The sequence below is a fragment of the Castor canadensis genome, chromosome 7 (assembly GCF_047511655.1).
Source record: "Castor canadensis chromosome 7, mCasCan1.hap1v2, whole genome shotgun sequence".
Classification (NCBI taxonomy): domain Eukaryota; kingdom Metazoa; phylum Chordata; class Mammalia; order Rodentia; family Castoridae; genus Castor; species Castor canadensis.
The window spans coordinates 29,023,249-29,049,703 of NC_133392.1; the positions used below are offsets into that span (position 1 = coordinate 29,023,249).

The following is a 26,455-nucleotide window of genomic DNA, read 5'->3' on the forward strand; positions in this document are numbered from 1 at the left end:
GGGGGAAGACAGTGAATTCTGCTTCTGACATGTTTTCTGTGGGAAGGGATGAAGAGATTAGGATCCTGTTCAGGCAAGGTTTAACCATGGGACAAAAGAGAAAAAAAATGGTGTAAGATAATGGAGAAACTAAACATGAATTTCCTTATATTGGTGGCCATAGATCCCTTCCCCCTTCCTAGAAGGACCAGGATAGTCCCAAAATGTCTGCCAGGGCAGGAGAAGATAAGGCACCCAGGTTGGAAAGAGAGAAGTAAAACTGTATAGGTAACATAACTTATATAGCAAATCCTGAAGCAGCTGGGCATCGGTGGCTCACGCTTGTAATCCTAGCTACTCAAGAGGCAGAGATCAGGAAGATCACAGTTCAAAGCCAGCCCAGGCAAATAGTTTGTGATACCCTATCTTGAAAAAGCCCTTCACAAAAAAGGGCTGGTAGAGTGGCTCAAGGTGTAGGCCCTGAGTTCAAGCCCTCGTACCACAAAAAAAGAAAGAAAATCTTGAAGCAAACACACAAAATACACATACAACTTTTACCGGAGTTAATAATGAGTTCAGTAAGCAAGATACAAGAGCAATATACAGAAATCAATTGTATTTTTATAAACTAAAAATAAAATTAAGGACTTCCATTTTGTAAATGTCAAATGTATCCCAATTAAAAAAATGTACAATGAAAAAATTTTAAGGGAAGACTTCCATTTATAACAGCATCAAAAAGAATAAAATAAATAGAAATAAATTTTACAAAACAAGTATACAGTATGGTACATTGAAAACTACAAAATGCTATTGAAAGAAATTAAAGGAGGACTAAATAAATACAAGGAAATCCCATGCTCTTGGTTTGGAAGACTTAACATTGTTAAGTCCCCAAGCTGAATCTACAGAGCCACTGCAATTGTTACCAAATTCTCACTCCTTTTTGAAGAAACTCTGATGGAAGACTGCTTGCCTAGCAGACACAAGGCCCTGGGTTCAATCCCTAGTACTACTAAATAGAATAAAATATTAAAGAGAACTTGACAAGCTAATCCTAAAATTCATTGCGCAATTCAAAAGATCCAGAATAGCCAAAATAAATGGGATAAAAGTTCAAAATTGGAGGCCTCACACTTCCTGATTTCAAAATTACTTTAACGGTCAATAATCAAGATAGTGTGATACACTGCTGGCTTCAGAACAGACAGACAGATGGATCAATGGAATGGATTGAGTGTAGATATAAATGCATATATCTAGGGCCAATTGATTTTTGACAAGAGTAACTAGACAATTTAATGAGAAAAAAATAGCTTTTTTCAGCAAATGTTACAACTAGATACTCACATGCAAAGGAATGTTGGCACACTTTCTTGTATCATATACAAATATTAACCCAAAATGAATCAGCTAATGCTATAAAACTTGTAAAAGAAAACATAGATGCAAATCTCTATCACCTTCCATTACATTAGGCAATGGTACTGAAAGCACAAGAGACTAAAAAAAAAAAAAAAAAAAAACCCAGATAATTTCTACAAAGAATGCCAATTAGAAAAACTTCAGAAAATACAGATTTATTCTGTTTAATTTAAATGGAAGTCTACAAATGCTGGTTTTCCCAAGGGTGTCTTTATAAGAATTTGTGTGAGGGCTGGCAGAATGGCTCAAGTGGTAGAGTGCCTACCTAGCAAGCATGAGGCTCTAAGTTCAAACCCCACTGCTGAAAAAAACAAAACAAAACAGAAAGAAAAACAACCAAAAAAAAGAATATGTATGAAACAGTTCCTGTTCTCTCCTGGACATAGGGAAAGCATTTTATCTCCTCAAGAAGATAATCCCTTAGCTGTGTAGGAAGGCAGACATAGCTGTGGCGAGCACTGTTTCTTGTGGTCTAGTCCTGTGCATAAGGATGCAGTGTCAAAACAGTCATTATACCAAGTGGAAAACAGTGTTTCCTTACCAAGTTAATGTTCAGAACCTTAGACAACAAAAACAGCTTCTACTTTGGCAATTACACAGTAGCAATAGAGCCTTTGATGTGGAAGACTTGTTGAAGAAACTTGCTGGGCAAGAGCTCTACCAATTGAGTCATGGACACAGCCTTTTGTTGTTATTATTTTTGTTTTTAAGATATGATCTTCCTAACTTTGTCCAGGCTGACTTTAAATTTGAGATCCTTCTGCATCAGTCTCCCATGTACCACCATACCCATCCCTGGCTTTTTGTTTTTAAATGAAACAATGTGAAAACATACAAGGTTAACATTTTGCATTAGAAATTGGAATCACCTTATATGTTCATATTACCAAAACAATTATACTGCAAATAGTTTCTTTTAGTGTTATAAAAGTTTAGTTTTACTTAAGGCAGTTACTCAATGTGATTTTTTGTGGCGGGGGAGGGGACTGAGGTTTGAACTTAGAGCTTTGTACTTGCAAAGCAGATACTCTACCACTGAAGCCACACCTCCAGTCCATCTTGCTCTGGTTATTTTAGAGATGGGATTTTCTCAACTATTTGCCTGGGTTGGCTTTGAACCTCCATCCTCCTGATCTCAGCCTCCCATGCAGCTAGGATTACAGGCGTGAACCACCAGTGCCTATCGCTTAATGTAATTTTTAACCCCCCCCCTTTTTTAAAGTAAAGATGTATACAATTGTTAACAATGCTGTGAAAGTTTTTCCTTTTACCTGAGGAAAAGTGAATTTCTTATCTGAATGTCTGGCTGGCCTTGTAATTCAAATTAAAATATAATTTTGGATAACCAAAAAAAAAAAAAAGGAAAGAAAGCAGATAATTTGGACTTCATCAAAATTATGAGCTTTCCCCATACAATTAATATACGCTAATAAAAATGTTAAAAAAATATAAACTTTTGTGCTTCAAAAGATGATATCAAGAAATTAAAAAGGTAACCCACAGAATGGGAGAAGACATTTTCAAACCTTATATTTGGTGCTTGCCTTGGCACCACATATATTAAAAATGGAACAAGACAGAGAAACTTAGCATGGCCCCTGCACAGGGTGACACATAAAGTGTTCTATGGGGAAAAAAAATCTTATATTTGATAAGGGATTAGTACTGAAAATATAACAACATATGACTCAAAGTATTTGAATACATATTTTCATAAAGAAGGTACACGAATGACCAAAAGCACATAAACAGCTGACCAAAATTATTAGTCTTCATGAAAATACAAATTAAAACCACAAGAAGTAGAGAACCTGGACCCTTTCTACATGCTGGTGGGAATGTAAAATGGTACAGATGCTTTGAAAAGTTTGGCAAATGGTTGAAAACAGAGAGGTACCTTGTGACCCAACAATTCTATCTTTAGGAATACACACGAGAAATGAAAACTCATGTCCACACAAAAAAGCGTACAAAGTGTTTATAGTTACATATATAACAGCCAAAAAGTGGGAACAAAAGTATCTGTCCAACAGATGGCTAAACATAATGTGGCATATTCATCAATGACATATTCAGCCATAAAAAGAATGCAATAGTAATACATGGCATCACATGAATAGGCCTTGAAAACTAAGGCCAAGCAGTCAGACATAAGAGGACAAAGGAGCTAGGCCTTCATTTATATGAAATGCCCAAGTTAGGTAAATGTGAAGACTAGAAAATAGACTGGCAATTTCTAGGATCTGTTGGGAAGAAAGCAAAGAATGATCTCTAACAGGCCTGAGTTCCTGTGTCATGGAAGTGTTCAAAAATTAGATTGCGGTATTGCTTGCATGAGGCTAAAAACATCAGGAAACCTGCCAGTGGCTCACACCTGTAATCCTAGCTTCTTGGGAGGCAGAGACCAGGAAGATCACAGTTCAAAGTCAGTCCAGGAAAAAGAGTTCACAAGACCCTATCTCAAAAATACCCAACACAAGTGGCTCAAGTGGTAGAGTGCCTGTCTATCAAGTGTGATGCTGAGTTCAAACCCCAGTACTGCCAAACTCAAAACAGCTGAATTATACAACAAATAAGGATGATTTTGTGTTATATTAATTGTATTTCAATTATAAATTATATGAGAAAAAAGTCCTGTTTTAATGTTTTTACCATTAGTTGTAGCTAAAATTCAGCCCCAAATATACTAAAGAAGTACTGATTAAAATTAAAGTATTTGATCATAGGTAGCACTGTATATTTTCTTAATTATATTGTTCTATGGTCTCCAGTCTCAAGCTTCAAGGGGACAAATGTTAAGCACATGACAAAAGGCAGCTGCTGTTAGATATGGTGGCTCATACCTGTAATCCAGCTTTTCAAGAGGCCAAGATCAGGACTATGGGATTTGAAGCCAGCCCCAGGCAAACAGTTCACAAGATCCTATCTTGAAAATATCCAATACAAAAAAGGACTGGTGGAGTGGCTCAAGTGGTAGAGTCCCAGTCTAGCAAATGCGAGGCTCTGAGTTCAAACCCCAGAACCAAACAAAAAAAAAAAAAAGAAAAAAAAGGCAGCTGCTATAAACTAGAAGTTGGAAGAATAATTCAGATACCATATACTACATTAGTGAAAGAGGTTTGGGCCACTGTATAAACTCAAATCAAACTTTCTGTAGTGTGGGAAATACATGAAAGGTGCAGTAATAATATCAGTAACATTTCTATAGATGGGCGCTGTGCAGCGCTGTATAGTGCAAATTATCTTATCCTACTGTATTGGCAGCAGGTGCTGTTAAAGCCCAAGTTGGACTCATGAATTTAGATAAAAGCTCTGAGAAAATGAGTAGTGGTACTGTGATCTGGCTTTGGTTCCAAAACATGGCCTTACCTCCTGTCAATCCGGAGGGTGGAGTAGAGGACAAAGGAGCTGTGCCCAAATCTCTCTTAAGGCCAAAAGCAAAGCCTGGTGGTGTGGCCCTCCTCCCTGACTGACAGTGGCAGGGGGCTGAACTTGCGCCCAGTTAACCTGCATAAGCTTCCTTTGTTCTGCAAGAATCTAACTCATTTTACCTTGTTACCCATGTTAGCGTTCAATATCACCTGAGTTTTAAGCTCTTCTCAAATCAAAGAGGCCGATCTGACATTTGCTGTCTACTCTTCAAATCATAATCCACCCTCCTGTCAAGTTCACAGCTTTCAAAGGTGTCTTCCCCTTTGGAAATGTCTCCCTGTGCCTAAACAGTCAGTACTGGATGAAAGGATAGGAAGACCTCACATCTTCTTTTAAGTTCTATCTCTGCTATAAACTGTGGGAAAAGTCACAGGGAGGGAAGTCATGTTCTGTGACCTATAGTTAACTTTCAATGCCTCAGGCAAAGCCGGGACTCCAGAACACTGATATTGGAGCAAATGTCACAAGCCCTAATCACAGCTCTGAGCTGAGACTCTACCCTACAGTTGCTGGAGGCAGAACAATTCCCTTTGGTGACCCAGGTCTGTCCCCCCACCCCCTCCATCCTGCTCAGTCTGCTACACCCAGGCCACACTGGACTCACAAAGGGGCAGTATGCTGCTCTGCTGACTCACTGTGGTTCTGAGCCAAGGCTAGGACCTTCTCAGAGGGACCAAAGGAGCCTTCTCTGTCTTGGCCATTTCAAGCCAGTCCTTGAAAAACCTGTGAACAACTAGAAGAAAAGGAGAAAAGTGGATGTGAAAGGCGGCAGATGGCCCAGGATTGCTCATGGCTGTATTTCTTTCTTAAGAGAATTCAGGTCACCAGGACTTCCCTTTTAGTTTGCTTCTTCATTTAAGTGACATACATTTTATTTAAGTGGAATTCACACAACATAAAATTAACCATTTTAAATTAAACAATTATGTGGCACTTAATACATTCACAATATTGGGCAACCACCAGTTCTAGTTCTAAAATATTTTCGTCACCACAAAGAAAACCCCATACCCACTCAACAGTGAATCCTCATCTTGCCACCCCTGGGAACAACCAGTGAGTTTTCTGTCTCTATTGGATTTACCAGTTCTGTGTATTTCATAAACACGGAAAATGTACAATATATGGCCTTATGTTTCTAGTTTCCTTCTGTCAGCATGCTTTGGGTGTTCATTCACCTTGTACATCATAATTCAGTACATCATGTCTTTTTATTGGTGGTTAATATCCCATCGTATGTGTACACCACAGCTAAAGTTTCCAATATACACTGATGCACACTGGAGCTGTCTCATCTTCTGGCAGCCATGCACCTCTGCGTCAAATACTTGACTTCACCTGCTTTCAATTCATCGGGAACATAACCAGGTCGGAGCTGTTGGTCACATGGTCAGTCTACCTTTCCCTTTTTGTGCGCTCACCAAGCGTTTCCACAGAGGCTGAGCCATTTTACCTTCCCGCCAGCAATGTCCCAGCGCCACCCTCCATTCTTCACGTGTGCACGTCCGTCCCTTTCCTCCCCCTCCTTCCAGGAGAGCCTGTCCCCAGACACTTGTCCCCGGGCAGAGAGAGAAGCTGGCCTCTAGGGGCAGGACTCTCACAGCCACAGCCTCCAGCCTCGCCTTCTCCAGAACAGGGCAGTGTGAGCAGGAGCGGGAGGGCAGGCTGCCGCCTCCGTGGGGTCACTAGGGCACACCCACCGCGGCCATTCCTGCGACCCCATAAACCACCGCGCCGGCGCCCTCCAACACCTCGGTCCTCACCGGACCCCATTAAACTCCTACACAGCCACCCCAGGGACAGGAAGCAGCCCTGCTGGAGGCCTCGGGTGCCCACCAGGAGCTCGTGCCCAGCCCCCACCTCCTCCCGCCCCGCCAGGGCGGACGCCAGCGGCGGGAGGGGGCGGTGAGCTCCGCCCCTCCGCCGGGGTTACTGCCGGTCACACACCCGGCCACGGGGTTATTTTCGTTCATCGGCCCACAGCGCCTGACCCCGCGTAGCCAATCGGCAGCTGCTTGGCTGTTGCGCTGGCGCCCGGTCCAATCAGGATGCGCGGCCCCTGCAGCCTGGCAACGCGCGCCCCACGCTGCAGCCCTTTCCCCACGCCTGGGTGGCCCCTGCTTCACAGCTGCCTTGGAGGTGGGGAGACCTGGCTAAGCCTGGCATGCGGTGGGCAGGCGCCTCTCTCTTCTCTTCTACTGTGGTGCACACGCCCATCACGTAGGAGACAGAGCCAGCAGTCAGCAGAACGGAGACTGAGGCTTGGCGGGGGAGAGCGTGCGGGAAAGCAATGAGAAAGTATTTAGGAACGTTCCAGCTTATGTCACCGCAAGGAAGGCTGTGGTGTGAGGCCGTGAGAGCCAGCACGGAGAGCCTATATGGCCTCTTAGGTGATAAGGTCAAGCAGGGATGGAAAGTTGCAGAAAGGCACTGTGTTGGCAAAGGCAGAACAAAAGGGACCAGACTAGGGCTGGAAGGTCAGATGGGGGCTTTGGGACATGGAACCTCCAAATCTGGGAGAGTGCTGGTGGGACTGGAAAGGAAGGGCACGTGTGACAGGGGTTTTGGAGCCGAATCAGTAGCACTTAATTGATAAGATGGGGAATTAGAGGAATTTTTTAGCCTGAGTCACTGCAAGGGAGGCATTTTAGGTAGTTTTAAAAAGAAGCATATTTGAAAGGAATAGGAGTTCAGTGTTTGAGACTTTGAGTTGTAAGAAGTGCATGCACGTGGACATATTGCCCAATAGGCTTTTGGAAATCAGGATCTGAAGTTTGGAAGAGAAGTAAAGATAAGATCTAAAGAGTTTATAGTGAAGTTAGGGAGTAAATTGACCTAGGAAGGAATTATGGATTAATAAATTCAAAATAGGATGATGGGAAATAGTAACACAGTAGGTAGAAAGAGGATTTAGTGGAACAGGAAAAAAGAAAGACTAACCCTGGTGTAATATAATTGAGAAATACTTGCACCAAGGTGGAGCAGGAAAGGTAAATACACATGTGACAAAGATCTTCGGGTAAAATAAGTTTTGTAACTGTTATTTGAAGGAATAATATACAGTTGTTAAAATAATGGTGTAGGTTTTGTAGTGTTGCTCAGTGGTAGTGTGCTTAGCATGTACAAGGCCCTGTATTCAAACCCCAATGCCCCAAATGTCCAAGTATGTTGTAAAATTATATTAATTGCTATTAAAAAATGCCCAGTGCAGCTGTGCACAGTGGCTTGTGCCTGTAATCCTAGCTATTTGGGAGGCTCAGATCTGGATGACCATGGTTCCAGGCCAACCCAGGCAAGAAAGACCCCATCTCAATGGAAAAAAACTGGGTACAGTGGTATGTGCCCATGGGAGACTTAAAATGGGATCATGGTCCAGGCTGGCAGCCTGGGAAAAAAGCAAGATCCTATCTCCAAAATAAGGAACAGGTGGAGCTGGAAGTGTGATTCAAGCTGTAGAGCACCTGCCTTACTAGTGTGAAGTCCTGAGTTCAAGTTCCCATATCATCTTTATGATCCAGACTAGATGTGCTCAGAAGTGCTCAGACTAGTTGATAGGTATTAATTGCATTTCTAACTAGGCATGTGGTAGGAATTTTATTAATCTTTCCCTTTTTTTCAGTGGGGGAATCAAACCCATGGTCTTGTACCTGTTGGGCAAACGCTGTACTTCTGAGCTACAGCCCCACCCTGTAATTATTTGGTTTTAAGTGAGTGCTCATTATACTTCATATCTGTGTCATGCCATGGGGCAATGGAGAAAACATTAGACTGGGAGTCAGTATGACCCAGTTTTAAGTATTGGATCCAGGATTTACTAGATGCATAGCTTTGGGAGAGGCATTTCATGTACAGGTTTCCAATGTGTGACCCATGAACCCTTGAGGTTACCCTACGTGTTTTCAGGGGCTCCTTGGAGCCAAAATAATTAAAACATCAGGGTTTTTTTAAGTTGCTGAATTGTAAGGGTTCCATATATATACTGGTAACAGTCCCCTGTCAGATAAATAATTTGCAATACTTTCTCCCATTCTGTGAATTTTTTCACTTTCTTCTTTTTTTTGGCAACACTAGGATTCGAACTCAGGGCCTCACACCTGCTAGCCAGGCACTCTTACCACTTGAGCCACTCCATCAGTCCCTTTTTTGTGATGAGATTTTCTGAGATAGCATCTCACAAACTGTTTACCGGGGCTGGCTTCAAACCATGATCCTCTTGATCTCTGCTTCCTGAGTAGCTAGGATTACAGGCATAAGCCACTGGTGCCTGGCTGAATTTCTTCACTCTCTTGAAAGTCTCTTTTAAAATGCAAAAGTTTTAAATTTTGGTGAAGTCCAAATTATGTAATTTTGTACTGAGGGTGTGGCTCAAGTGGTAGAGTGCTTGCCTAGCAAGTGCAAGGCCCTGAGTTCAATCCCCAGTACTGCTAAATAATTAAATCAGTTACATAGTTTTGCTAGGCAGGTGCTCTACCACTTGAGCCATGCCCCCAACCCAATTTTTTTTTTTTTGTTACTGTGGCAGAGTTTGAAATCAGGGCCTTGTGCTTGCTAATATGCTAATAAGAAGTGTTTTACCACTTGAGCTACACCCTCAACCCTCATGGTTTTTATTTTGTTGCTTGTGTTTTCTGTGTCATACCTTAGAAACTGTTGCCTGATTTTAGGTCACAAAGATTTAGCCTTAGTTGTCTTCTAAGAGTTTTATCATTGTAGCTCTTAAATTTAGGTCTTTCATTCATTTTTATTTTATTTTTGTAGATAATGTGACATACATCAATAATTTCTAGGGTGTAAAGGGGTATAAATGTTTGGGAACCACTGATTTACCTTCTCTGAGCCTCAGTTTTCTCCTCTTTACAATAATGACTTACCATTTCATAGGGCAGCTCTGAAGTCAGAGTGAAATGATTGGACAGTGAAAATTAAAGCACTGTTGTAGTTAATTAACATTACTGTTGACATTCCCTATATTTCATATAGGGAAAAAAATATATATATATAAACATATATAAAATGTTACCTGTTGTAACATATTTTTGAGGTTTTTTTTTTTTTTTTTTGGTACTAGAGCTTGAACTTAGGGCCTATACCTTGAGCTATGCCACTAGCCCTTTTTTGTGATGGGTATTTTTGAGATAGGGCCTCGAGAACTATTTACCTGGGCTGCCTTTAAACTGTGATCCTCCTGATCTCTGCCTCCTGAATAGCTAGGATTATAGGTGTGAACCAATGGCACCCGCTATCCTTGAATTCTTTTTCTTGATCTCCACCTGTCATAGCAGCTTCCTCATGCTGGACACACAGAAAGCAGATCCTTATCAAATACAGGTGCACTAAATGACAAAGCATAAACAATCTTGTCCATGATATTGGGTGGGCAAAAAGAGAAGCATTTAGTTTTTTGAAAGTCACTCTCTAGTCACATCCCTTTAATTCATTATTTATATTAAGTTAGCCAAGACACTTTTTCTCATGTGCATAGTTACCCTGAATCTTCCCTATTCCATGTTTATGAAATGAATATTTCTAATATAAGCATAAGAGTGTCAGTCTGTAGTAAATTTTAATGATCTATCTATCCTAACTTTGAAAGCTATTGAGAGCTTTTTAAATACCAGCTCTTTCTTTCAAGATATTAAATATTCCTTCTTGTTTTATTCACTTGAAAATAAGATAACTATGTCTTCTTTATCACAGTGAAGAGGGTTGTACAGGGCAGCACCAAGGACAGAGTTAAATGTTTTGTTTTGAACTAATCTAAAATGACAGTGTTCCCCTTGAATACTACACAACGATGGTTGAGCATACCTGGTCTCCCAGCATCATTTCACCTTTGTCTTCAAAACAGCTCTCATATGTAAGTCATGGGCCAGCCTTAGACTCAGAACGGGTAGAACAGCTAGTGAAAAAAAAAGGGAAAATATTCTAGAATTTCATAGGTAAAGGACAATATTCTGCATAAAAAAATACACACACCTAAATATTATCTGTGCCTTTTATCACTGGTAAAGGCCACACAGTGAGGTGAAAGTGTAAAAAAAAATTGGTCTGTTACCAATTGAAGATTTGACAAGTATAATTCCCACTAAGGCAGATGGACTCTAGGACATTCCAGCCTTTAGAGGAGGGGAACCTAGAGAAAGGAGAAGAGGAGGTACATTTAAAATCTAGAGTTTAGTATCAAGATATTCAGTAGAAAGTAAGGAAAGGGATTGAGTCATCCTGGTTTTGATACTTGTAACTTCTATAGAAAACTTTTACATTGCCAAGGAGGAAGTCATCTGGTGACAGCCAACAAAACTGACCCAGGACTTCTAACATGACCCTGGCAGAGCAGACTCCCTAGACTTAACCTAGAGTCTCCCTTTCCTTTCCTTTAGAATTTTCTTTGGGTGTTGGATGGGGTTAGCTAGGGTGGGGGAAGGCTTGGTGAGATCTGAAATAGACAATGTTTTCACAAGAGATTGTGGGAAGGGGTGTCCAATGTGTTGTGTTCACTTGAAAGGTCTCCTGTAGGTTCTTTGTATTTTTTCCCTTGTTTTATACCTACAGTACACTTGCACAGAACTGAAAGAGCTAAATAGTTTTATAAGGCTTCTTAAACAACAGTAGTACTTCATCCTCCTCTCCTCACCCATTTTGTGTTCCCCACAGGTAAACCTCTTTGAAACTTTTAGGTGGCTCTTTTGACATTTCCCTTTATATTTCTAAATGACATACATATATAGCCACTTACTGCTTTCAGCTCTTTTATACATTCTTTGACTTCTCACCATGGAAGATGAGGATTTTATCTTTTTCACTGTCACCACTACCACCACTACCATATACTCATTCACATGGTCACCTGCATGGTTCATTATCTTTGTCCTCCAAATACTGTTGTATGTAATTTTGGTCCTATCAGTAGTCAGTGTTTATATTACTATAGCTATGAAATATTATTCGCACTCAGTCATGTTATATACTCTTGCACAATTTTTTGTTTCCTTTCAATGAAATAACAGTGGGATTTTTCTTTTGTGTATTTATCAATAAATCAATTCAATCTCTTTATCAACTGTCTATATCTCTTCACAATATATTTAGTCACATCAGGTATTCTGTCATTCTCAGTGTCCTGAAGCAGTCTCTCCTACACCCTCTCACCTGCTCCACCCTGAACTGTGTGCTCTCTGAACCTGTTTGCACAGCCCTTCTTCTGGAAATGCTTAGCAGGGTGATTCAAGTGATTCCTTGTTCTCGCTTGTGTCAGATCCTCTGTTCCTGGATCCTTTCCATTGCTTTTTCTTGGCTACTCCCTTTTTTGCTTACCCATTTTTTTTTTTTTTTGATGGGTCTGGGGTTTGAACTCAGGCACTTTACCACTTGAGCCACAGAAAACAGTGTTTTCAAGATACTCTGGGTCTCCAGTTTTCCCAAATTTCTTGATGTGCCTCGGTTTGGATTCATTTCCATGCATTATCAAGGTTATTTGGGGGTGGTAAGGGAGGGGGTGGGGGCAGGGGGGAGAAATGACCCAAGCCTTGTATGCACATATGAATAATAAAAGAAAAAAAAGGTTATTTGGTGGACTGTTCACATTGAGAAATGTTTATCCTTTTTTTTCTTTCTTTTTTTTTTTTTTTGCAATACTGGCTCAAGGCCTACACCACCAACACTTTTTTTTTTTTTGTAATGGGTTTTTTTCCAGGCAGGATCTCACGAACTATTTGCTCAGGCTGGCTTTGAACCTCGATCCTTCTAATCTCTGCCTTCTGAGTAGCTAGGATTATAGGCATGAACCACTTGCATCCAGCTATATTTTTTTCTTTTCTTTTTAAATTTTTCATTGAGAAATGTTTGTTCTTCAGATCTGAGAATTTTTTATGATTTATTAATTGATGATTTTCTCTTTCTTCCTCCAGTTGGTTTGTCTGGAGTCCCCAGAATTGAATTTTTTTGAGGTATTAGTGATTGAACCCAATGCTTTGTAATGCTAGGCAAATGCTCTACCACTGAGGTAAATCTCCATTCCTTGGTTTTTTTTGTTTTTTTAATTTTTGGCAGCACTGGGGTTTGAACTCAGGGCCTCATACTTGCTAGGCAGGTGCTTTGCCACTTGAGCCACTCCGCCAGCCCAGCCCTTGGTTTTTTAAGAAAGGATCTCAATATGTAGCTCAGGCTGGTCTTGGTAGGGATAGGCTGCAGTATTTAACAGAATGATCAAAGCAAATGTCATTTGGAAGTAAACTTTGAGCCAAGTCGAAAGGATTATAATTGTAAATGTATATTGCATATATATTCATATTTTCCACAACCTTTATCTTCTATTTACCCTCTAGATTGAAGGTAAACAGTGTTTTCTCTTTGCTTTGCACCCTCACTATACCTGGTGTATCATTCTTCAAAGGAACTTGAAGCATGGCTGCCTATGCCTGGAGGGATTTTGAACTTGGGTGCTGACCTGAATCCCAGTTTGTCATTTGTGTGTTGGTAAGCTGCTAGACCTCATTCTGTTCCTGAAAGCTAGTACTTGTAAGCTTCTTAGTAAAATTACAATGAAAATCATAATATTAGGATAGCATTGTGAAGGACAACTAAGTGACACAGCCCACATTATTTTGTCAGGGATAAAATTTTCATCTTATTTTAGACTTTAGACTTATTTGGGGCATATTGAGGTAAGTTGACTTGATCTTATGATTTTCCATCCTCCATCCCTCAATCAAAGGAACAAACATTAAAGTGAGTGTTAATGTTTCCAGCACTACGCTGGTGCTTTAGCTGTTATTACAATATCCTGATGAGACATGAGTGAGTAGCCTTACTTTCAAATAAGAAAACTAAATTTCAAGAAAATAAATGACTGATCAAGTCACACTGCTAGTAAGTGGCATGGACAGAATTGAAGCCACACCAGTCTGACTCCCAAGCACTTCTTTCTGAACACTACACTACCTTCCTAGGAGTGTCTCCCAGAGATGCATTTCAGAAAGTTTTGTGATTCATCAAATAATAAAGAGTTTTTGAAATGTAAGCAAATCAAGCTAAAGAAAGTAAAATAAAATTTCTTTTATTCGCTAGGTGTATTAGTCTGTGTTGTACAGAGAAACAAAATTAAAAGATGTGTTTATATGGAGAAAGAGAAGGAGATGAGGAAGGGAGATTGAGTTACTATCAAGAATTCACCTATATAATTATGGAATTAGAAAAATCAAGATCTGCATCGAGCAAGCAGGAACCTAGGCAAGCCAATGGAGTCAATTCTGAGCCAACCTTAAGGACTTGATCAACAAGAGAGCCAATGGTCTAACTCTCAAGCGTAAAGACAGAAGACTGATATCTCAGCTCAAAGACAGGCAGAGAAAAGGATTCTTTCTTACTAGCCTTTCATTTAGATGGATTGGTTGAAGCCCACCATATTAGAAACTGCTTTATTCAGTTTTCTAATTCAAATGCTAATCTCATCTAGAAACACTATGACAACTACACAGAAATAATATTTAACCAAAAATATTTGGACACTCCATGGTTCATTCAAGTGGACATAAAATGAAGTATCATAGTAGGTAATAAATTTAGGAAACTTTCTTTCAAGTTCTTTTTTTTTTTTTTTTTTGCCTTGTGGTACTAGAGATCAAATTCAGGCCCTTGTGCTTGGTAGGCAAGCACTCTACTACTGAGCTACATTCCCAGCCCAGAAATTCATTTCTTTAAAAGAAGTTATTGAAAAAAGTATAAGTGATCTCTATACATTATATACTTTGTTGAATTTATGACACACATTGTCTGATGTTTATAAATGTTTTATAAAAACAGTTGGAGACATTCATTTGACAGAAATATAAATATCTAGTGATGAAACTGGAATTTTGGACCCAAGGGCCAAATGTCTGGGATTCCTTATACCAGGTCCAGCCACTTGCCCCTAGATGCCAAATACACAGGCATGATGAAGACAAAGAAAGGAAGTTTATGGCTTGGGTCACTCCATGGGAAGAGGCAGAGAAAGCACTCAGCTCACCTTCATGGTATAGACATGAGCTATAGATTTAAGTGAACAGAACTGGGGGCAGAAGACAAAATATGCATAGTTAAACAGTCCCAGTCACAGATGTGCTCTGGCTGACCATTATCTCTGTCCAAGGGTTTCGAGAGGGGTTCTGGAGAAGATATCACTGTCATCACTTGATAGGGACCAAACTGGTTCTGATGAGATAATTACTCCTGCTCTAGGATGCAGCCTCATCATTATAGGTAATTGTCCTTATTTGGAGGATGGTCTGTCCTGAAAGTCTCTGCTGTTCCTTATGGGAAGTTTCAGTCCCTTGTCATAAAGATATTATCAATTATTCCTGTCCTTCCTTGATTCCAACGTGGCTGCAGGCAAGAATGGCTCCGAGCAATGGACAATAAGAACAAAATGGAGGCAGAGATGCCAAGTTTTTCTCCTGTTTTAGTTAACTCTTGAGCCAAGTAAGGAGTCAGTGCTTTCCAGCAGAAGCAGTTTAAGCACTTGTTACTGTAACAGTGCCTGGGCTGAAGCCAATGGTGTGCAAGACAATCCTGACTGTCTCCTGTCATTTCAACAACTGTCAAATGACACTTTCTACTCCAAGGATTTCCATTTTACATACTGAGACATTAAATTGCAAAGATGTTTTAAAACAAATAATAGGATAGAGTTTTAATTTAAAATCTCCAACTCCTTCACATTTGTTTAATTTTTATTCCTAGATTTCAAACAAATTTTATTAAATGTGTTCTTCCCATTGAGGCAGGGAAAGAACCCAACATGGGACCCCACCCTCTTCAGCAAAAGGAATTCATGCTGAATTCCACTTTATCCCCACCCAATACTACCCTTAAACATCTCAATAGTAAATTCCTTTTCAATTGTAAATTCCTGTGCAGCTGTAAGTTCCCCAAAAAATCAGGAAGTATCTTCTTTTGGTTCAGATAAAAAATGGCACATACTGAGTAAAGAAGAATCTGTTCTCAATTTGACCTTAAGTAGAGGTAAAGCCCTCTACTTAAGACTTTATGAATCTTGATCGCATCTCATACATACAATTAAAGACGTGGGAATCAGCATAAGCACATGCGTAGAATATTAAATAAGACCTTGTCAACCAAACCTGTCAATTGTCCCAGCACCTCCTGCAAAGACTGCCCACATTTTTCCCACCATTTGCTGTACAACTTATAAATTGCTCTTTAAACCAAGATTGGGGGTTCTATGTCAGTTACCCAGAGCCCACTGCTCTTTATTTACTTTTCAATAAAACATTGCTACTGCTTTGCAATCTGGGCCTCTGTTCAGGTCTTTGTTTGGGAGACACAAGGACCTGAGGTCTTTTGAAGACCACTACCCATAACACCATTATGTAATATTACATGATTATGGATATACAGAATTTACCTTCTGCTTAATTTGATACTTCAAGAGACTCACATCAAGGAACTCTTACCCCCTTCTTGTCTTCAATGTGTGAGACTGGGTCAGGCAAAAATGCAAGCATGAACTATTCATACTAATGACTATTTTTGTATATTATGTGTACAATACAAGAAAAAGGAGCTGGCCATGATGGCACATGCTTGCAATCCCAGCATTTAGGAAGCTGAGGCAGGAAGATTGTGAGTTAAGGACAGCGTGGGCTACAAAGGAGACCCTATTTCAAAAAAATTTTAAAAGGTTCCTATAAATGGAAGCATCACTGGGACATTTATGCATTTACATATATACATATATAAATTGAAAAACATTTATACATGTATAAGTATATATATACACATGTGCATATAAAAGGACTATTTTTAATATATTCTCTTCTCAAAAAATTTTGAAGTTTCATGTTTATAGATTATTAGTATTTGTTAAAGTTTTTTTTTTTTTTCCTCCTATCCATGTCTTCCCATTCACAATATAGGCCAGGCCCAGGTCCTGGATTGAAGTACATATAGGGTAGGTTTACTTTTCCTTTCTTTATTTATTCAGTCAGTGTAAGAACACAGCCTGTGGTAAGCACCAGGAGGTCTCTGTAAAGTTTTAGCAGTTATTTTACTAATTCTTTCAAGAAATTTTACCTAGACTCTCAAATATCATAATGTAAAACATGATTCAATTTACATATGATTCTTTTCAAAATACATCTATTGCTAAAAAAAAAAAAAGTACTCTAGGGCTGGTGGAGTGGCTCAAATGGTAGAGCACCTGCCTAGCAAGCATGAGAAGCCCTGAGTTCAAACCCCAGTACCGCCACCAAAAAAAAATAGTATTCTTTATAAGCATTATTTAATCATGATAGTGATATGGTTAGAGTGTTTATAGCTAAATAGAATTTATAAAGAACAGAATTGCAACTATTATTTATTTTTATCTCATTACATTGAATTTATTTATTTAGTCCATACTTATAAAATGTCTCCATCGGGCCTACCATTGTACCAGGGATTAGAAATGCAAAGATGAGTAAGACATGGGCCTCAGCCTTAAACAAGAAAAGTCCAGTAAGACTAGTCAGAGAAATTTGAGAAAGCAAAAAGGAATAATCTCTAATTTCCTACACTTATTGTCCTTTTGTGTGAAATCAGATCTTCTAACCCAGATTCCATGGAACAGCCTACATTTACTTCCCACATTTGGAGCAGCTTTTGAGATGGGATAAAGTGTGTAGGCAGGCTCTGGAGCCAGACTGCCTGGGTTTAAATCCAAACTCTAGCATTTCCTTCTGGCAGAGAATTCTGGCACAAGTTATTTAACTTCTCTTTGCTTCAGTTCCTTATCTCCTTAAAATGGTGATAACAATGGCACAATATCATAGGTTTCTTCTGAGGATGACGTGGGATAGTACCTGCATAAAATGTTTAGAACAATGCCTAGCTGATACTATAAACACTCAATGAATATTATCAATTCTTTAGCTACTAATGTATAATACATGTTCTTTGGATTGTGTTGCAAACATTTTTCTCTGGACATTTTAATATAAAGTTTTGATGAAAACTTCATAGACGATGTAAATTTAGGGAAAATTTTAAAGGCTCAAAATTAGACACTCCAAAATAAGAAATAACATAATAAATGGTCAGGAGGCAAGTCTAGGAAAACTAGACAAAGTGAGTGACCAGAGGATTTTATGAGAACAGATGAAATAGAAAAGAAATACTAATAAATAATAGAAGAATTAGGAATCAACTGATTAAAAAAAAAAGACTTAGAGTTTTTGAAATTAAAGTTGGTCGTGGTGGCACATACCTGTCCCCCAATTACACTAAGGATGGTGGTTTTTGGCCTGTCAGCCAAAAACATGAGACCCTACCTGAAAAATAACTAATGTAAAAAAGGACTGGAGATATGGCTTACGTGGTAGAGTTCATACCCAGTATCACCAAAAAAAAAAAAAATGCTTTCTGTAGAAGAAGCTAACAGGCTATGAAGGATTTAAAGGAAGTGTGTACAGTCAGAGAAGAGAGGAAAAGGAGTTCATCTCACATCTAGTGATAAGAGTTTACACCTTTGTGCTTTTGCTCAGTATCTTACATAGCTCTGTTCTGACTGACTTGAGATCCTATTTCTTACAAGACTTACAAGAGCCTGCAAGAATTCTCTGTTAATTTCTAATCAATATCTAAATTTCTTAGCCTGGTGTTGCAGCCCTGTCATAATGTTGGACCAATTACCTTATAAAAACATTTTTTTTTTGGTTTTGTTTTGGTGACACTGGAGTTTGAATTCAGGGCCTCACACTTTCTAGGCAGATGCTTTACCTTTTCAGCCATTCCACCAATCCTTTTTTTCGTGTTGAGTATTTTCAAGATAGGGTCTTGAGAACTATTTCCCATACTGTCTTCAAACTGCTACCCTCCTGATCTCTGCCTCCCGGGTAACTAGGATTATAGGTGTGAGCCACCCATGCCCACTTTTAATGCAAAGTAGATGCTACATGTATATATATGTATACATATTTATATGTATGTATGTGTGTGTGTTTATGTACATAGTATTGTTTAACAGGATTTTAACCTTTACATACCTTCTACTGTGTTGGACTGTTTCTCCACTCAATATTATGTTCATAATATTTCATGTATAGTCAATGTACAGCTATGTATGGTTACTTATTCCATTTCTGGCTGATGGACACTGATCTATTTCCAAATTTTTGCTATGAATATTCCACGTCTTCTTGTATATATACATGTAGAAGAGTTTCTCTAGAATTGGAATTACTGGTGCACAGGGTACACACATTTTTTGCTTTATTTTATGTTGATAGATTGTTCTTGAAAACAGTCACCAACTTGGAGCCTCACCAGCCGTGTATGAGTTTCCACTGCTCCACTTCTTCAGCAACACTTGATAACATCACACCTAGTTGCCAACCTACTTTTGTAGCTATAATTCCCACTGTTTTCCTTTAAGAATCTTTCTTTCAGGCAGTTTGCAATATTCATTGATTATAGAACATGTTCCGTAAACAATTTCCTTGTTCACAAAGTATTTATTGAGTGGCAACCCTTGAGAGAAACCCTGCTAAATGTCAGGAAAACAAAGATGGAAGGGCAGGGTTTCTGCCCTCATTTAGTTTATGGGAGAGACAGACCTACAAACATTTTTACAATGTAACTTTTATAATGAGAAGTATGCACAAATCACAGTATATAGGGAGGCAGAAGGAGCAGGGGAGTCCACCTCCTCTGGGAAGAGTAGGCAGGGGGAGGTGAAGAGGGTCAAAGAAGACCTCAATGAGGTCACCCCTGCAGCATCCTTTGCCTGAAAGATCTGCCTCCACTACCTTGTCCTGTTCATGCTCTGCTCAAAGACCAGCCCCTACATAATGTCCAGGAAATTACTCCTGGTAATCACTCCAGCAAAGAACTTCGCACTTTCTTTATGGCCTGAATTACATTGTATGACACTGGGGATATTTGTATATGTACATCCTATGTCCTGTACTGAATTATGAAATCTTTTATGGAAGGTGCTGCCCTCTTCCACATGTTCATATCTCCCATACTGCCTGGAACTGTTGTCACACTCTATGTGTTCAGGAAGTCTAAGGACTAAAACAAAGCAAGAATTGCTGCATCATTGCTTCTCATGCTCCCACGTACTTGACTCTTCAAGCATTTTAAGTAATTGCTAAATTGGACTGCCCTTCATACTTGACAATATAACAGAAACGTTTTACAAGAATTTTTCTTAAAGTCATTTACTAGTCCCTTGGGACAATAAACGTTGTATAACACTTTAAAATCTGGTCAAGCCAGATTTCTTCTTTAATAATGCTACATCCTCACTTCAAAGTTCCAGTCCACATTAATCCATGACCACTGTACCCATGAAAACTGTCACGCATCTATCTGCCATGGCAGTGGGAAATGAGGTAGGAAGCCATTCAGGGCTTGGAAGCTGCTGACTTCCGTACTCTCTGTAGAATGAGTTTTCCTTTTTAATAGTGGAGGGCTATCAAATGCCATCTGCTCTGAGATTTCTAACATATACAGGAATTGGCTAAAAAATGTATTAAAGGTCTTGGTAAGTAAACCCAAGTTGGTTATAATCAAACTAGAGAAGTATCCCTGTTACTCCTTAGAGTTTGGGATCACTACGAGAGCACAGAACCCCAGAGAGGAGGCTCCCAGTTGAACGTGGCAGAGACTATTCATTTAATGTTCAGAGGGTGGTTGTTGAACACTTAGAGCATGTTAGACAATTGTCCAAACTCAGCTCCCACCCCATATGGAAACAGAAAGTTTGATTCTGCTCCAGGGTTTTGTGGGATGTGTGCTAACTTTTAATTCCAGGTCTGTATGGAATAGGGATTTTTCTCCCATTGCTTTCTACACAAATGTACTTACATTATAAAGATGAAATCAGAAAGCTATAGAATGTTAGGTTAGTTTGTTAGAAGCTAATCTGCTTCCTTCCCAGGCTTAAGGTGGTCAAAAGGCAGAACAGAACCAAAGACATCCCTGTCTCTGAGTCAGGTAGTCACCTGGACACACCTGTGCAAGCTGGGATTGGAATCAACATCTACTAACAGGCCTACCCAAAGAGCCCCTTCAAAGAACAAACTTTCATGAAGGAGGAAAAGGGGCCAGAATTTTCATTTCTTAGCGTAAATTTTTTGATTTCCTTCATGATGGAGTTGGAACTCCCTCATGGGTTGCATATGGTCCAAGGACCAAAATGTGAAAGAAAAAAAAAAAAGAAGAAGGAAGGAAAGAGTCTCTTCAAATGAATGCATTTGCCTAACAACTACATTTTTTTAAAAAATGTCTTTTCAGGATTTCACAGCAACCCTCTTGAATTAAAGGCTTACTTGCCATGAGAACCAGGAGGAAACATGCAGGAATTGGCCTTTTCACTCTCAGGAGGACCAGTGTTCAGGATGAGGATAACACTACCTGCAGTCATTGGGCTGTGGGAGAAAGTGACGCTCCTCGTGATGTTTCTGGGATGGAGAAGAGGGGGACTCTCCCCAACAGGCTTGTGCTAGGCAGGGCTGAGTGGGAGCTGCCTCTGCTCTTGTCACTAGCTCTTCTTTCACTTTGTGAAACATGAATTTTTGTGTCAGATTTCCATGCACTCTCCCAACTCCACACTTGGTCTGAGAAGAAATAGACACCAGGTCCCTCAGAGTCCCCAGTTGTTATAACCCAGAAGGCATACTCTCAATTAACTTTGGCTTCACAAATCTATAGCATCTCTTTCTCCCAAGTCTGGTAATTAAATGAATGAGCCAATAGAAGGAAAGGGTCTTTTTGGTCTGAGATGAACTTTGAAAAGCATCCTAATATGAGGATGGAGGTGTGGTAGAATGCCTGCCTAGTAAGCACAAAGACCCGAGTTCAAATCCCAGTACTACCACACACACACACACACAAAAGGATTCACTATATAGCTACCAACACAGACAAACTCAAGAGAAAGTACAACTGAAGTGCCAAGGCTGAGAGGAAATACTACTAGGACTGTTTGAATGGGGCACCTAAAAACTGTCTACCATAGGGCTGATGGAATGTCTCAAGTACTGGAGTGCCTGCCTAGCAAGCACAAGGCCCTGAGTTCAAACCTCAGTACCACCAAAAAAGTAAATCAGTCAGTCAATAAATGGAAAAGGTATTGGCCAAGCTTCTTTCTTTGTACTTTTGAATCTTTTGTATTCCTCCAGACAAAGCTAATACTATTTTTGAAATCAGCTGAGCATCCCTACTCCCAATCTCTCAAAAAAAAAAAAAAAAACCTCTCAAGATATTAAAAATCTACAATCTTTGAACTGGAAGGGATCTTTGCCTTAAGATTACCCCCATCTTGCTACCTATGAGTCCTGCTTCCAAAATTTCCCTTTTCTATGAAGTAGGTCTCTGGGGCAGCCCAGATTTTTTTTGTGTTACCTCTTTATAATCTGAGAGAACACAACTGCCTGAGATTGTTGTGAGGACATGGGTGTGGCTGGATCCAATAGTGACCCATAGTTCTTTCTTCACAGTGCACTGCTTTCATGCTGTTTTTCATGAATAAAACATATTCACATGACATTTGTACTTCTCCTTCTTTATTCGGCTTATGCAGATGGCCCCTTCCTTTGCACAGTCAAAAAAGTGTCCACTTCCTCTGGTTAGCAATGATGAAAAAGAGGCCTAAGAAACTCCTGAACTTGTTTAAGATCACATGATAGGACCTTCTTTTGGGATGACAAAATAAATTCCTTTTAATTTTATTTTCTTGGGAACAAATCTCTGTACCCTGTCAAGAAGGAAGGAGGATCCCAGTACTTGGGAGGTGGAGGCAGGAGAATCATGAGTTCAAGGCCAGCCTAGGCTACACTAGCCCAGAAAAAGAAGAAAGGAAAAAAGAAGGGAAGGAGAAAGAGAATCAACAAGGTTTCAAATTCACTTTTGAGAAAATTTAAACTTTGGCTAGTTGAAAATTTGAACCTTTAGTAAGTTAAACATAACACCTTGGCTTTTGTAGAGCAAGGTCAGTCACTTGAAGATCATATATTACAAGAGCAGTGAGGTTCAGTTTGTATAGAGCTGAGATAATAACATGCCCATCTTGAAATGTAGAAGGGACTTGTGGCCTCTCTAACTAGGTCAGGCCATCTCCAGTCATGACATTTGGCTCTAAAGTGACTTCTTGGCATGTGCTGGTTGTTCCCATAGCTGAATTACCACTCTGCCAACTTGGCAATGAAATGTTTATCAGCAATTTATAATGATGTGGTGAAAGACACAGATAGGTCCAGAGGGCTTTTAAGCTCTACTTGCCTAATTTCTGTTTTTAGAATAATAAAATAGAATAGAAAATGATCAGAGGGGGATTTTCAATAGATCTGCCCTGCCATTTTCAGGGCCCCACCAAGAAAACAAAGGAAGGCCTATATGTATGAATTTATAAAGCAAGCTAACAGTTATTGAATAAGATAAAAATATATCCTTATTTCAAATCTTGACATGTGTGCTTTCTTACCTTGAAGGCTGGGTCTGGATTTAGATTCTCAGATTGACCAGAGTTCTGCAGCAGGTGGTTGTGTGGGCGGGAGCTGGGCCCCAGCCCTGGCCTCTACTTCCTCCTATCCTATCTCAGTGTTGAACCCCAGGCAGTGTTCTCCTTCCTGGGAACACTGTAGGTCTCATGTTTAAATTCTAAGCATGTCTCCTGAAAACAGTCACCTCCTTGTGCCTGGTGAGTATGCATAGGGGTGCAATATCTCCTTGGGAGGAGAGACTGTGGGAAGAGAGCCACACAGGCCCAGCATATTTGGACAAGACATTCTGGGGCTCCAGGGCTGTCACCTAGAAGGGTGTGTGAACACAGATTCAGGACAGATGCATCCCACGGATAGTGCCACATGTTAGAAAGATGACAGAGTGTGACCTACAACTGGGGTGAATGCGGGGGCTCCTCTTACCTGGGTCCATGAGCATACTTACTTTCATTTTTTTTTATCTGCTTTTAGTGAAGTAACACGTGTACATAGAGTAGATCAAAGAGTGAAGATGAGTTTATAAGGGGAAGTTACTCTCTCCTCTGCAAAACTCCAGTCTGTAATGGAGCCTAAGGCAGTAGTTTAGTTCAAAATAATGACCTCTTGTAAGTTTTATTTATTTATTTATTTTTGTGGTACTGGGGTTTGAATCCAGGGCCATACCTTCAGCCACTCCACCAGCCTTCCTCACCTTATTTTTATTTATTCATTTATTTTTTGGTGAAGTGTTTTTTCCAGATGAGGTCTCCCTTGAACTATTAGCCTTGGGCTGACTTCAAACCTCAGTCTTCCTGATCTCTGCCTTCTGAGTAGCTAGGATTACAGGCGTGCCACCAGCATCTGGCTTTGTAACTTTTATATAACAAAAGAATGGAGAAATCAACAGAGCCTGATGCTTCTGAGAACTCAATAATAAAACCATTTGTGTGAAATGCTTTAAACTTTAATGTCAATGGTAAAAATAAAAGTGACACTTCCTTTCCTAAGGGTTAACACATTAAGTATCAACCTTAGTGCCACTTCCCACTGCAGGTTTGTACATTCAGCCCATTGCCAGGAGACTGCCCTTGGGGATTGAAATGTTTCTGCTCTCAAAATTTCTAGAATTGTTACATGTTACAGTAATGAAAAAAAATTTTTTCTAGAATTGTACCAGGCACCCGTGGCTCACACCTGTAATCTTAGCTACTCAGGAAGCAGAGATTAGGAAGATAGTGGTTTGAAGTCAGCCTGGGCAAATAGTTCATGAGACCCTATCTTGAAAAAAACCCATCACAAAAAAGGGATGGTGGAGTGGCTCAAGGTGTAAGCCCTGAGTTCAAGTCCCAGTATCAAAATAAAATCTAGAATTAGGGTTGCTTGCCTAGCAAGGGTGAAGCCCTAAGTTCAAACCCCAGTACTGCCCCCCCAAAATTTCTAGAGTTATATGACCAGGAAAATTGGCAGGAACATGCCTTTGCAAACGTTTAGTACAGAAAACCAGGCCCTCCAAACATCCTCAACCTCTGAGGTCTCAAACTGACCCCCAAGTGACCTAGGATGGCAGCCAGTACTCAACTCCTCTGATTCCTGGAGGCATCCCCTGGTCTAAGGGAATGTGGAAGAAAGAGTCCCCTCTTCCCTCCATTCTCTGTGTCCAGTCACTTTGCCATCTGTGATCACCACAGCCACAGAACTACTGACTCAGAAGAGGTTAAAGCTGATTTGAGCAGAAGTCTGAGCCAAGCGTGCACAAATCCCAGTGTCTACCCAGAAAGCAGTATCTCCATGTCACACAGAAGGCTCATGTTAGGTGTGTTGATTCAGAGATCAGGGAAAATCAAGGAATAAGGAAATGATAGTAGGAATACTGTCCTCTCAATGTACTTTGCTAACTGCAAACGTGTTTTTGTGTGTTTCCCATAAAGTTCTGTTCCCACTGGATTTTTGTAATAGTGAGGATTAAGGGACTTACAGGTTTCTCAGAACCACCCAGGACTGGAGCTCCAAAATGATGAGTCTTCATTTCCCTAGTGTCTTCTCATCTCGTCTATTCAGGAAAGTTTGTCTGGCCATCACAAACTTCTATTAGTATTTCCCTGCATCACTGCAATCTAACAGAAGGCCTGGCCCTAAAATTCATGCATTCAAAAAAAAAAACCTTATTAAATTCCTATTATTTTCTGACTTTACACCAAGCACGGCACATACAGATGCTACATGATCCTCAAATTCAAAGAACTTTTGGTTTAGTAATGATTAAAGTAAAAAGAAAGTTAAAGAATTCTGGAAACCTAAAGCATTTTCTTGAATAGACAGGTAGGTGATTGATTACTCATGGGTGTCCTTGTCATGGGTGTAGACAATGTCATCTTCTGAGTCTGTACTACTGAAACCAAGACTCTGAGTCCACATATACCTGTTCAGGCTATGACCTTAGTGATTACACTGTTTTTAAACTGGTCCTTAGGGAAAGGGCTTTTGTAGTTCATCCTTCTTTGGTTATTTCTGAGGTATTTCTTAATCCAGGAGGAACTTTCCAATGAGTTAAGCATACCACCAATTTTAAAGTCATGGGCACACCTGATAGTAAGCACAGAGTACAGTGCTTGAGAATTTTCTGTTCTTCCTTATTTTGATGGCTTTGTTTTCTTGATTTAAAAAGTCATGTGGGCTGGGTGTGGTGGTTCAAGCATGTAATCCCAGCTGTAAGGGAGGCATAGATAGGAGCTGCAATCTGAGACTTGCCCCAGGCAAAAAACATGGGACTCTATCTGAAAAACAGCTAAAGCAAAAAGGGATACAGGTGTGGCTCAAGGGGCAAGGTGATTGCCTAGCATGCACTTGGCCCTGGATTCAATTCCCCCCAAGAGAGCCATGTGCTTAAATTATTCTACAGAAGTCATATTGAAAAGCAGCTTCATAAAGTGAGTTTGACATTTTCCATTTGGTTGGTTCATTTGAATACCAGCAGAATGTTTTTATAGTTCAATATCTATACTGAGACACACAAAGTGAGTAGTTCAAGATGTTTTCTATAGCAAACACCTTTAATATTCTTTTTTCTTCCATTTTCTAATTCTGTCCTCAAAGTTTTGCTTATCACAAATCTAATCTATAATCTGTATATTACCAGTTTTTTTTTTTTTCTCACT

At 39.9% G+C, this 26,455-nt stretch overlaps 2 non-coding genes across 2 annotated transcripts; one reads left to right on the plus strand and one right to left on the minus strand.

Annotated features, from left to right (window-relative positions):
• Window positions 1-2,940: 2,940 nt before the first annotated feature.
• On the plus strand, window positions 2,941-3,048 carry LOC141425239 (U6 spliceosomal RNA). The gene has a single exon (XR_012450323.1). It is a non-coding gene; the product is annotated as a U6 spliceosomal RNA (small nuclear RNA).
• A 13,678-nt stretch (window positions 3,049-16,726) lies between these two features.
• On the minus strand, window positions 16,727-16,859 carry LOC141425350 (small nucleolar RNA SNORA51). Its single transcript, XR_012450410.1, has one exon. It is a non-coding gene; the product is annotated as a small nucleolar RNA SNORA51 (small nucleolar RNA).
• Window positions 16,860-26,455: the final 9,596 nt, after the last annotated feature.